The sequence below is a fragment of the Lolium rigidum genome, chromosome 1 (genome assembly GCF_022539505.1).
Source record: "Lolium rigidum isolate FL_2022 chromosome 1, APGP_CSIRO_Lrig_0.1, whole genome shotgun sequence".
In the NCBI taxonomy this organism is placed as follows: domain Eukaryota; kingdom Viridiplantae; phylum Streptophyta; class Magnoliopsida; order Poales; family Poaceae; genus Lolium; species Lolium rigidum.
The window spans coordinates 261645695-261658682 of NC_061508.1; the positions used below are offsets into that span (position 1 = coordinate 261645695).

Genomic DNA, 12988 nt, shown 5'->3' on the forward strand with positions numbered 1-12988 from the left:
TACCGCCGAGGCCAATGCCGAACGTACATGCTGATGCCAATGCCGAACATGCATGCACGCCGCTGTGGGCACGGCCACGCCGCCCCGCTATGCTGGACGCCACAGACCACCGCGAGGTCTTTCCCTTGGCCACCACACTCTTCTAGCACCCATCTATACACGCCAGAGAGGAGATACACTAGTTTTCTCTACATTGCTCGCGTTCGTGTCGGACACGGTCAGTCAAAGTTTTGAGGTAGTCGTCGATGTCGTCGACCATTTCTTCTCTTCTTTGCATGGTTAAACGTTTCTAGTTCATATCTATCTAATGTGTCTGGTCTCGCCTCATGCAGCTCTTTGTGGACGTCGATCTCATCTCGGCACACCGCAGGCCACCTCCTCCGTGCCATCGCTGTAGAGCTCCGTTTAAAAATCTATTCCTACCCGTGTATTGCCCCTTGTATCAGCGCAATGCCCCAGTTGTCATTTGATATACCGAAGCCCCACTCGTGCGCGTTTTGGTCAGAGACCGATGCTTACGGTCAAACAAAGATGGATGGTTTGACGTGTCTTTGCGGGCTCTACATGGCCCCACTAGTCAGAAGATAACGGTCAACCGTCGGGCAACCAGCCGTTACAGCACCTGTGATGGTTTTAGACAAGGTCTTGGGGAAAACTGAGGAAAAACTAAGGAGCTGGGGAAAACTGAGCACAACTAAGGAACCGAGGGCATGAAAATAGAAATCCCATAATAATATGTCCGTGGTGACTTTGTCAATCTCAATACCCGTCGAATCAGTTTTTTATGTTCAGTCTTTAGAATATGTTCATAGAGATAGGGTGTGCGGGAGTGCATTAATAGTGGTCGTCTATGTTGTGTTTCGCAAAAAAAAAAAACTATAAACAAGCACTTGTCCGTCACGAAGTAGTATCACTCTTTCTGCCAAGAATTATTTGAGAAAAATGACACCAAGAGGCATATAACGACTACCACCCAAAACCATGGACTTTTATAATGTCTACCTTCCCGTCCTCATTGCATAGTGTATATCTTTGCACGAATAGTATTTCTTAGTTATCTGTGAAATAGTTATTTTTAAATAGATGTGATACATATACATTCTTAAGTCGAATTTCAAAAATTGAAACCTAACGTACTGAGGGCTTTTTTTGATTCATGGTATATGAATAGAAATAGAAAACATATAGGATGAAGATGCCATGTTTGCTTGAATCCTATGGAAGAGGAATTTTCTTTGATTCCGACATTAATGTTGTTTTTGTTTGCAATTTACACTATGAAATTCTCATGCAATTAGTTTCTATAGGATACGATCCCATTAATCAAACATATTTTACAGAAGAAATAACATAGGATCTTAATCATACAGAAATCCTCTAAACATCCAACGAATCAAAGAAGCACTGAGTGTGATTTGTTACGAACGCATAGTCATTGGCTAGAGTTAACCAACATGCTCTATAAAGTAAAGGAGCATGGCCATTAACTTGCAAAAAAATAGAAGACATATCTTAAATATTCCCTTCTTCACCTAGCATGTTGTGTGCTGCCTTTCATCGTATCCCCGATGTACATGCCTCCCTCATTCACGACTTCCACAACTGCATACATCGTCTCAATCTATGGCACTACTGAAAGATTAACTACGTATAATAGAGGGGGAAGAATAGGTGATGATCATAAATCTTAATGAATGTTCGCATTATAGCTTGTTTTCTATGGTAGGCTAAACACCGTACACATTTAACTCTACTAAAATATATCTTGCGTAAAAATATATCGCAGGTATGTAAATGAGCTAGGAAAAGGGATCACAAACACGAGGATGTGTCATGAGGGTCGAATAGTTGGATCTATCGGATGTCCTCGCTGGAGAAGCGTAGGACGCGAAGTCATTAACCACAAATACCAATCTGCTTCTCCTTGAGTTAGGGCAGCTAATCCATACCCAACCACTAATAGGGGTCTTCACACTAAGTAAACGATCACCGGTCTTCACAAACTCTTAGCTCCTTCACAAATCACCACGAAGTACTAATAAAAACTATACGACCTCATTTCCATAAGGACTGAAGAGCACTCCTTCGTCGATGGCATACGCCAGGAGCACGTGGCCTCCGTATCAACATGTTTTGGTGCCCTTGCCGGAGCCTAATGCATCGCTCTGACCGGTGGTGGAGCTCTTGTTAAACCATGGAGGTCACGGCATCATCTGCCGACATCATCGTTGGAATTCTAGGAGTTGAGCTGCACCGTTACCTTCCGATTGAGCTGCTCCCACCTCTTGTAAAGTAAATAAATCATCAAACATACCTACTGGGTTTGTGGTAGGCCAGAAGGCATGGCGGAAAAATGTGTGTGAGGGCGTGAAGAAACTAAAATTCGATGTGCACACTACTAGCGGTTGCCTAAAAAGACTTTACGCTACTAGGTGCATCCTGAAACATGCCCTAGGGTTGCAGAAACTTTATGTAGCCTTGTGCCGGAGTTCATACTACACATGGAGAATGGATATATAATTCATAGTAATTCATTCACGAACAACATTAGTTTGTAACCAAATTAGTATTTCATAACCAATTAATAAGAATTGTTCACAAGAAATTATAACCAATAGTTTACATTAAACAAACTATCAAGTTCCGGCATCATCAATGTCAACGTAGCTGATCTGAGACATCAACTACTACTAAGTAGGAAAAGTTTGAAGACAAATGGTAAGATGTTGGAATCCATGCACATCACATGGGGTTATAGGCAGGCAAAAGTTATTATCTTCGACAACAAATTTGAAGGCACTAATCACTATGGGAAAAATATATAGGCGTCACCGTGCAACCTTTCTTTGCCGTGCGCACAGATAAAAACGCACGGCAAAGACCTTGGCGACGGGAAAGATAGACACAAGCGCACGGCAAAGATACGATTCACGGTAACGATGGAAGAGGCCGCACGGCAAAGAAAGGTGCACGGCAATGGCCCAACACACCGCACAACAAAGACTTGGTGCACGGCAAAGGCGTTGGGCATTGCCGTGCCTCATCCTTTGCCGTGCGCGCAGCTGTGTTGCACGGCAAAGCAGCCTTTGCCTAGTGTTTTTGAAAAACGCACGGCAAAGAAGCCTTTGCCTAGTGTAAGCGTACGGCAAAGATGTAAAAACTGGATTTTTTCTCATCTCAAAAGGCGTGGCGTGGTATAGTTATCAACAAACGAACACTTAACTTAGTGGCAAGGTTGCATGCTTTTCCTACTCTGTGTTCTAGGTTCGATTCCCAGACTAGCCAGTTTGGGGTCTTTTTTTAGATAAAACATGTTAGACACACGGCAAAGAAGCGACCTTTGCCGTGCGGTGTCACATGGCAAAACCTTTGCTGTGCAACGTTGACGAGTCACACGGCAAAGAAGGCTTTGCCGTCAATAGCATTGCCGTGCGATCTTTGTCGTGCGGGCTCGCACGGCAAAGCCTGTTTTTCCCGTAGTGAATTGTGGTCTCTTCGATTCCATACGCCTCCACGGCATCCCGCCAGCAGTAAGATCGCTTATGTTGTTGTCAGTCTTGTCCTTCTTAAGTCCAACATCTTTCTCATCATTGAAGCACATGTAGAATGTGTCTATCGGCATTCCTTGTTAAAAGGTGAATTCCAAGTGGTAATATTGTGAACTTGTCTAAAATACTGAAAAAGGAACAAATCATGAGTTAATTTTTAATCTGCATGAATTGTGCACCGAAAAATACAAGTAGAAAATGTGCTTATCATTTTACTCTTTTCGACAATGATATTTGACTTGATCATCTGGTAAACATGCAAAGCAATGACCAGTAGCATTGTACTGACATGCTTCCTAAGCCACTTGGTTCGTGGCTTTGTCAGCTCTATGTCATTACCCATACACACAGCAACAATAAAATATGCCAATCCTTCCAACACAGGGACTACATGCATTAAGTAATTAATTAAAAAAATTATACAAGTCTACAATAAGATACTATAGGAACAATATCAAGCATACCTCAAAGATAAACTCCAGCGAGTTTGGATTACTGGCTCTACAGCCAGCAGCAGCATGCTGCATGGCCATTGACATTGACATACAATAAAAGACAGAAAGAGTAAATACATGTTACTTAAAAAACATAACGGGGTAAAACATTTGATTCACTAATTTGTCATTTATCTAGTTACTATGGTAAAGGAACGCCTATCCACAAGATCAACTCGAAAATATGCCAAATTATTACAAAACTTTGTATAGGTCTTCCTTTAACATTGAAAACGTGGAATGTGAATTAAAATTACCACTTTCATGTAAAAAGTTGTTTCATATAGTTCTCAACATTTAGAAATACCCAAAACATGACTCCATGCCAAGACAAGTTTTAGTTATTAATTTATTTTTAACCTAAAAGATATTGACTTTACTTCACATTCCTCATTTATAAATGTAAAAGGTAGGATTAGGCCCAAGATAAACTCAAAGGAAGGCCACTAGACGAAGACATAAAATGAAAAATAGTAATTAGTATTGTATTATTATCATTTCACCTATCTAGACATCATTGTGTGATGTGATTATGTATCTATAAGACTTTAAATCATGCATCATCATATCTGGTTAACCTGTTATGATCGCCCGACAAGTATGCCTCGAGTTTCCCTAACAAGTACCCCCTCCTGAAAATATGTTGTATATAATCTTTGGTCAAAGTCATACTTCGTAAATTTTAATCATCTATATTGATAAAAATATAAACATATAAAACAAAAGAATAATATTTTTAGAACTTTTATGAAATATATTTTCATATTATATGCATTTGACATGGTAGATCTTTGCATTATATTATTATCTATATATTCTTAGTCAAAGTTTGCATGGTTTAACTTACGCGAAAAATTATGCGCAACATAAAATAGAGAGGAGGGAGTATGGCCAAAGTGTTGTCGTTGGGGCCACCAAGTGTGACACACCGTTTCAGCGATCATCACACTTGCAACCATACATCCCTTCAGGTATTTATGTCATTTCGTCTCTTCTCATGACCATCTTCCAAAAGCAAACGGCCGAACTATAGCTCCCCATGCTTAAAAGAAGCAAAGCTGTCTAGCCAATATATATTCCACTTGCGCACAACATCCTTCTCCACACCACTCTCTCATAGCAGCTATAGCAAGCACAAGGTGGTAAGTTCGTATACGTGCAAAGCATCGATCATGGGTGATGCCCTGTGCGATCAGCTCCTCGTGGACGTTGACGGCGAGTTCCAGCTCCCCTCCGACGCCGACGACCTATTCAGGATCCTGGAGACGTGGGAGGACTGCGTGAACGGCCCTACAGCCGCGTTAAGCCCCACCACCGCCGGCCACGGCAGCGGTGGTCGTGGGCTTCTGCAGGCTGGTCCTGCGCCGGGAAACAAAGGCGGCAAGCGACGAGCGCCGCAGGACGAATATGACGGCACCGCAAAGACGCAGAAGAGGCAGAGATACTCGCCGGAGGAGGGAGGCGGCGCGGCGCCCAAGACGCCGCACATCACGGTGGAGCGCAACCGGAGGAAGCAGATGAACGAGCACCTCACCGTGCTGCGGTCTCTCATGCCATGTTTCTATGTCAAGCGGGTAAGCTCATCATACTACCGGCCTCTCGTCTACTCCATCTATTCATGCATAGCTTTCCGTCAATCCACCCATGTCTATCTATTCATCCCTATATTTGAGTACGTACTACGTACTCGATCTGTACTGTTAAGATGTTGATTCGTTTGAGGAGTTAGGTAACTAACTGTTCGATGATTTATTACCATATGTTGTACCGGTATTACTCTACGAGTACTGCTAGTTCTCCGGCCCATATATATATATATATATAGATATCAGTTATTGACATGAATCTGTTCATGGATCTTCCTCGTTGGGAATTGAGATCAGCTGGTCCTACGTAACGTACGTGCTAGCTAGAACACTGCTTGCGAAGTGCATGCACGCTGAGTCGCTGAATGCACGGCCATGGACCGGCCTAGGTAAACAAACTGAAGCCTAGCTACTTGCTTTTTCTTCTGGGAAACCCTGAGCTTAGACAGCTGCTGCAGGATTATGCTTTTAATTCATTCATCAGTAGTAAGACCTATGAGCATGTGGACGACATCATGATATGCTTTATCTTTTTGAATCAGGGTGACCAAGCATCAATCATAGGAGGTGTGGTGGACTACATCAAGGAGCTGCAGCAAGTGAAGCAGTCGCTGGAGGCCAAGAAGCAGCGCAAGGTCTACACCGAGCATGTCCTCAGCCCGCGGCCGCTGCCGTCGTCATACAGTCCACGCCTCCCGCTCAGCCCGCTCCGCAGATCCACGCCGCCGCTAAGCCCGCTCCTCAAGTCCACGCCGCCGCTGAGCCCGCGCCTCGCCATCCCGATCAGCCCTGCAAGGACGCCGCCGACGCCAGGCAGCCCCTACATTCTCCGGCCCCTCCCACCACCACTGATCTCCTGCTCCACATACGTGTCACCAGCGATGACGCCAACCGGCCACGATCCTGCGGCCTCCTCCTACCTCCCCTCGCTCGACGCCATCACCGCCGAGCTGTCGGTCTACGCCAACCGGCAGGCGCTGCTGCTGCCCCCGACCAACCCCCTCCCCGACGTGAGGGTGGAGTTCGCCGGCGCGAACCTGGTGTTGAAGACGGTGTCGCACCGCGCGCCGGGGCAGGCGGTCAAGATCATCGCCGCGCTGGAGGGACGGGCGCCGGCGCTGGAGATCCTCCACGCCAAGATCAGCACCATCGACGACACCGACGTCAACGCCTTCACCGTCAAGGTATGCACCTTACGTCCAGCTAGTTCTTGGCTGCTTCTTGCCCTACTTTTTCGTTTCCTCACTCCTCAGCATGAACAAAGTAAAGGCATGGACCAATTAAACACTGCATATGTATAGTTATATGCCAGTTAAAGTCGAAGAAGGTTGCATTTGTTTCATGCGAGGTTCCCGTGTAAAGTGCATGTAAGGCTACTGGCCAATCACGCATATGCTGAAGCTGCACTAGTCATAAATGTGGGCTGGACGGCTAGGTCGTTGGACCTGGACATCTTCAAAATAGGGCTCACGACTACTCCTAGGAGTATGTAGTATAGTTTGGTGAAATAGTGTACATGGTATAATGCCCTATGTGAATAGGTTGGACCGGACACCTTCAAAATAGGGCGACCTGAATGGCATACGCAGGGTGATACATGTATAGGATCTATCCTAGGATCAACTCACAAAAATCATTTATAAATTGTTAAAAAATGTAAATTTGCATACAATATGACTATAGGCTATAAATCTAAAAGTCCAATAAATTTCAACTCAAGTAAGATAAATGTGAGGTGAATAATTTGGGTCGAATTTAGATTTGTAGTTTTTTGGGGTTGTATATATAACGTGGATGTGCATTTTATTTTTGTGATTTTTTTAAAAATTGTATTTTCAAAAAAGTGATCACATAGATCCTACCTAAAGTTAGATCCTACCTAACATGCACTTGTTCACCCAAAAAAATCTTAGCTGATGTGAAATGTGACCAACATATATTTGCAACCAAACTAATGAGCATATATTTGCACAATGTTTGTAAGTATAAGTGATACACATATTTGCTAGCTAGGTATCATGGATTTCCTTGCACAACATTGACAACTACCCTTCCATTAGACAACTGTTCTATCATGCATGTACTAACTAAAATGCATTGTTCGTTACGACCCTTCTCTTTAGCAAACATGTGAGTTCCTTACAATTCCTAACGTAGTTTCTTTCCACAGATTGGAATCGAGTGTGCGCTCAGCGCGGAAGAGCTGGTGCAAGAGATTCAGCAAACGTTCTCGTAAACCACTGGCACTGGAGTTGTGAGAAACTGAGATGAAATAGCACAAATTCTCGAGGGGAAAACAGATTATGTAGCAGATGAGACTAGTGAATAGCTGCTTGAGGGGTCGCGCACTTAGTACAGGTGTTGTTCTCTAGCTAGAGAGCCAGATCGATCGTTTTGCTTTAGCTGCGTACGTATGTAACTGCATTTGTTCGTTAAATGGTGCATTTAATTTTCACAACTCAACTCGTACCAGCCAGAGGAGCTTCATTTGAAATGCTAGCTTAAATTTGCCTTGTATGGTAATTGGTACGAGCCCGACACCTAATTTAGATTAAATTCGATTGCAGGTTTACCATCTTTGCTCAAGTAATTGATGCATGGAATTCTATATTTAGCCCCTCCTTTTCAAACGATGGCAAAAGCTTTGTCATTCATTGGTTAAGAAGAAATAGGTAAATACTTACAAAACCGGGCCGAAACCAAACAAAAAATGATTTTTCTAATATACCAAACAAAAGGGATTACTATCTCCTAGATGGAATGCCCCTGGCCATCAGTCCATCACCAACAGATCGGCATCTCTCTGGATGTTCACGAAAACAAAAGGTGGCGGGGGAGGAGGTGTTTTGGAAGACTCACGTGTCTTTCTTTCTAAATTTCCCAAACCAAGAGCATAAAGGTCGAAGCCGTGCCTCTTTTGAAATACGGTGGCGCTTGATGGCAGGGAACCACTAATCCTTTGCTGAAGAGAAATCAAGCTAAAGTGTTGGGTCGAGGTCGTGAGGACCTTTTTTCAAGAGCACCCCAAATACGTGCCTTATCTTTATAGAAGGTAGAGACTCAATTACAAGAAATCCATACCCCAACTGCAAACAATTAGGCTGGCTGACTCCAAATACACACCAAATACTTCAACATGCCAGACATGTCTAGCGTAAACGCACCACACAAGAATGTTGCTCGACAGTGTCCTCATCTTGCAGATAGGTCAAACATGCATTGTTTTGATTTTGGAGCCCTTGCTTAAACCTTCTGTCCGCAGTGCAAAGTCGGTGTCTTGCCACGAACTAGCTGAAAAACTTGCATTTCAAAGGCGTGAAGGATCTCCAAATCGGCTTTTGAAGACTGAAACTGACAGTGCCATGGCAGAGTAGCCTGTAGGTATCGCTTGCCGAAGATTTTGAACCAGTCCAAGTGAACCTTTCCGGGTTCATGGGATTGTTATCACCAGAATTTAACCGGATCAGAGGTGGGCCGCGATTGGAGATGGGCTTGAAGAATATATGTGGAAGAAATACATGAATCGGCCTTGTGTACTAAGTTTGGGATAGTTTGCACATGTATCTGTAACATAGTAGGATACGTGTCGTTTAGAAGTTAGAGTTTTACCCGTGCACGGTTAGGTGCACGCCTGAATTAGAAAGTCCCCCGGACTATAAATATGTATCTAGGGTTTATGAAATAAACAACAACCAACGTTCAACACAAATCAATCTCGGCGCATCGCCAACTCCTTCGTCTCGAGGGTTTCTTCCGGTAAGCACCATGCTGCCTAGATCGCATCTTGCGATCTAGGCAGCACAAGCTTATTACGTTGTTCATGCGTTGCTCGTACTCGAAGCCTTTTTGATGGCGAGCAACGTAGTTATCTTAGATGTGTTAGGGTTAGCATTGTTCTTCGTATCATATGCTGTCGTAGTGCAACCCTTATACATCTAGCCGCCCTTACACCTATCTTAGGTGTAGGGGCGGCACCCCGCTTAATCATTGTTTAGTAGATCCGATCCGTTACGGTTGCTCCTTGTTCTTCAAGGATTAGTTTAATATCCGCAATAGTTAGGCCTTACAAAGGGTTGGAGGATCCAGCGGCGTGTAGGGTGTAGTTTGCTAGCCCTAGACAGGATGTTCCGGGGATCAACCTCGTGTTGGTTTTTAGGCCCTGTCTAGGATCGGCTTACGATCACCGTACGCGAGCGCGAGGCCCAATCGTGAGTAGGATGATCCGATTATGCGGTGAAAACCCTAAATCGTCGTAGATCGCTTTAGCTTTATCTTGATCAAGCAGGACCACCATATATTCGTACACCTCGTACGAATCATGGGTGGATCGGCTCTTTGAGCCGATTCACGGGACAACTCGAGAGCCGATCGAGGCTCGTATTTAACGTTTACGTGTATGCCATGCAGGAAACTAAGCGAGGCATCATCCAACACCTTCCTTACCAGGTATAGGTCAGGTGGCACGCCCTTGCGACAGCATCGGACGTGTGACCAGAAGGCTTTGCGGGCTGTCGCTCGGAGGGACCAGGGCCAGCCGCAGTCCTGGGAGATTCACGGCTCTACGGTGTTGCCCGTCGCTGCCCGCCGGCGGGTTTCTGACCGCAACACATTCTGGCACGCCCGGTGGGACTATCTTCGACATCCACCGCATCGCCATCTACATCTGAGATGGCGGAAGGCACTCCGGTCAAGTACGAGGATCTGACTGACGAGCTCAAGAAGAAGCATGACGAGATCAAAGCAGTCCTCGAAGCTGACCTCATCGGTCTTTCCACAGAACCCGCTCCCATGGCATCAGGTGGAAGGGGTTCTCACCTGAAGGCGCGCTCGATGGAGTGGACATGTCCGCCCCGTCAGAAGAACGCACCAGGTCGCTGCGTCAGGAGATCAACTTCATGGTGGCTCATTCGCCGCACCGCCACTCGAGAGCCCGGTGAACACTTTGGAGCGTGTCGCTCCGCGCGTGATCCAGGAAATCATGAGCCATCAGTATTCTCCGTCGGGACCAGCTCTGGGGACTTACCAAGGAGAGATGCCACTCCGAGTCCCGTCCACCGCTGCCGTTCGCGTTGGCAGCACCGGAAGTGCCGAACTCATCGGCATACGTCGTCTACAAGATTGGTGGTGACCCTAGTGACTACCAATTCCTACATGAGGCGCCCAAGGAGATCCCGCACGGATACACGTGCGCATACGTGCCGCGATCGCAGAATCGGGCACCCTCGAACCAGGCTGCAACAGCGGGGACCTCTAGAACAGCAGGAGGAACGTCGGGAGCAGATCTTGAGAAGCAGACGTGGCTAGCTAAATACGCCACTCCGACAAACCTCCAGAGCTCAGCTCCTGCAGTTGGCTCAGAACTGGAAAAGCAAGCATGGCTGGCTAAGTACGCCACCCCAGCGAATCTTCGTGGTTCGACACCCGCAGCCATCACCGCGGATCAGATTTGTACAATTCTGAAAGATCGGTTCGGCATGATGCCGAAAAGGAGGACAATCGGCTATACCAAGCCGTACCCCAACGAGTACGAATTGATCCCGCTACCACCCAAATATCGGCTCCCCGACTTCACAAAGTTTAGTGGATCAGATGGTTCCAGCTCCATCGAGCATGTGAGCCGATATTTGGCACAACTGGGCACGATCTCAGCATCAGACGAGCTGCGTGTGAGGTTCTTCGCACAGTCCCTCACAGGATCGGCTTTCGGGTGGTACACATCGCTGCCACCGAACTCAATCCGGACTTGGAAGCAGTTGGAAGAGCAGTTCCATATACAGTATCATTCAGAGGCTTCCGAGGCTGGCATTGCCGATCTAGCACAAGTACGACAGAAGCGCGGGAAACAAGTGTCGAATACATCCAGCGCTTCAGACCATTAGGAACCGATGCTATTCGGTTCACGTAAGTGAAAAAGAAGCAGTCGAGTTGGCGGTGGTGGGTCTCTCATCATCGATCAAGGACGTGGCCTCCCAAGCAGATTACCCTTCATTGGCGCACATGGTGCAGAAGCTGTCAGCATATGAACAAGCGCCACCCAGATGTTTACCAGGACAAATTCAAGCGTGCGGTGGTCCTGGTTGAGGCAGACGAGGATGAAGGTGCTGCGGGAGATCAAGAGGTAGCAGTGGCTGAATGGACTCGGGCGGCAAGCCCCGTGTCCTGCAAGTGGGTTAAGCCACAAGGCCCTCCAAAAGGGTTCGACTTCGACGTGACCAAAGCTGAGCAGATTTTCGACCTCTTACTCACGGAGAAGCAGCTAAAGGTACCCGAAGGCCACAAGATCCCCACGATGCAGGAGCTGAACGGAAAGCCATACTGCAAGTGGCATAACACGTTCACCCACGCCACTAACGACTGCAGGGTGTGGCGTCACCGGATCCAAATGGCGATAGAAAAAGGGCGGCTAATTTTCAACCAAGCACGCCATGAAGGTCGACACACACCCCTTCCCCGCCATTAATATGGTGGAGTATACTTACCATGGAGGGTGCCAGCCAGATTTCTCGTGCAATATCAACATAGTGGGACCTGGGCACCACTCTGGTAAGGACGGAGATGAGGGCAGCTGCTCTCATAGCAAAGACACAGAGGAAGCCGCTCCACGCGATCGGCTCCGCCACGACGGCAAGCGCTACATCACGCGAGGGAGAAGTGAGGAACGTAAGATATCAGCGACCTCTCTCTGATCACCTCCTCAACAAGTATGTGGGTCAATACGACCAACGCCGGCGATACAACGACGATGATGAAAAAGATCGTCTGGCTAGGGACGACAGGAGACATCGTCGGCATGATCACGACGAGGAGCGATATGAGCGCCACGCCAAAGAAAAGTCGAGGGAGCAAGACGACGTGGATAGGCACTGGGACTGCCCCTTCTTCGTACACTCGCTGGGATTCAGGAATGAGCCGATTGCCTACAATCGGCAATTGCCCGTAATGTAAACAAAAGAAGAAGGATGCAGCTAACGTGTCCGTGCTCAAACGTCTAGGGCCTCTCCCGCCTCGGAACAAGCATGCTGAGTCCGCTCGGGTGGAAGATCTCGAGGAACTAGAGGACGATGATGAAGAAGAAGACAAGTATCATCGGCCAAGGTGGTGCCCTGATGGGCTCGGCCGTTCCCAAAACGAAGGGTTCAGCGTCTACGTGGGTTGGAGGAAGCCGAAAGGTTATACCGCACACGTTGAGGAAGGCGCGGCCTGATCCGGCCGCCAAAATTCAGCGAACCCTGGACGAAGAAGGTCGGCCACAAAGGAAAGAGTGGCGCCCAGATAAAAGAAAGCCGATGATGAGACATCGGCTGGCACAAACATGGTGTTCATCCTTCCAACGGAGTTTAGTGCTCCAGGATTAGACGAA

At 46.7% G+C, this 12988-nt stretch overlaps 1 pseudogene; it reads left to right on the forward strand.

Moving 5' to 3' along the window:
• Positions 1 to 2194: 2194 nt before the first annotated feature.
• LOC124658117 lies at positions 2195 to 7864 on the forward strand (annotated as a pseudogene).
• The last annotated feature ends 5124 nt before the right edge of the window (positions 7865 to 12988 follow it).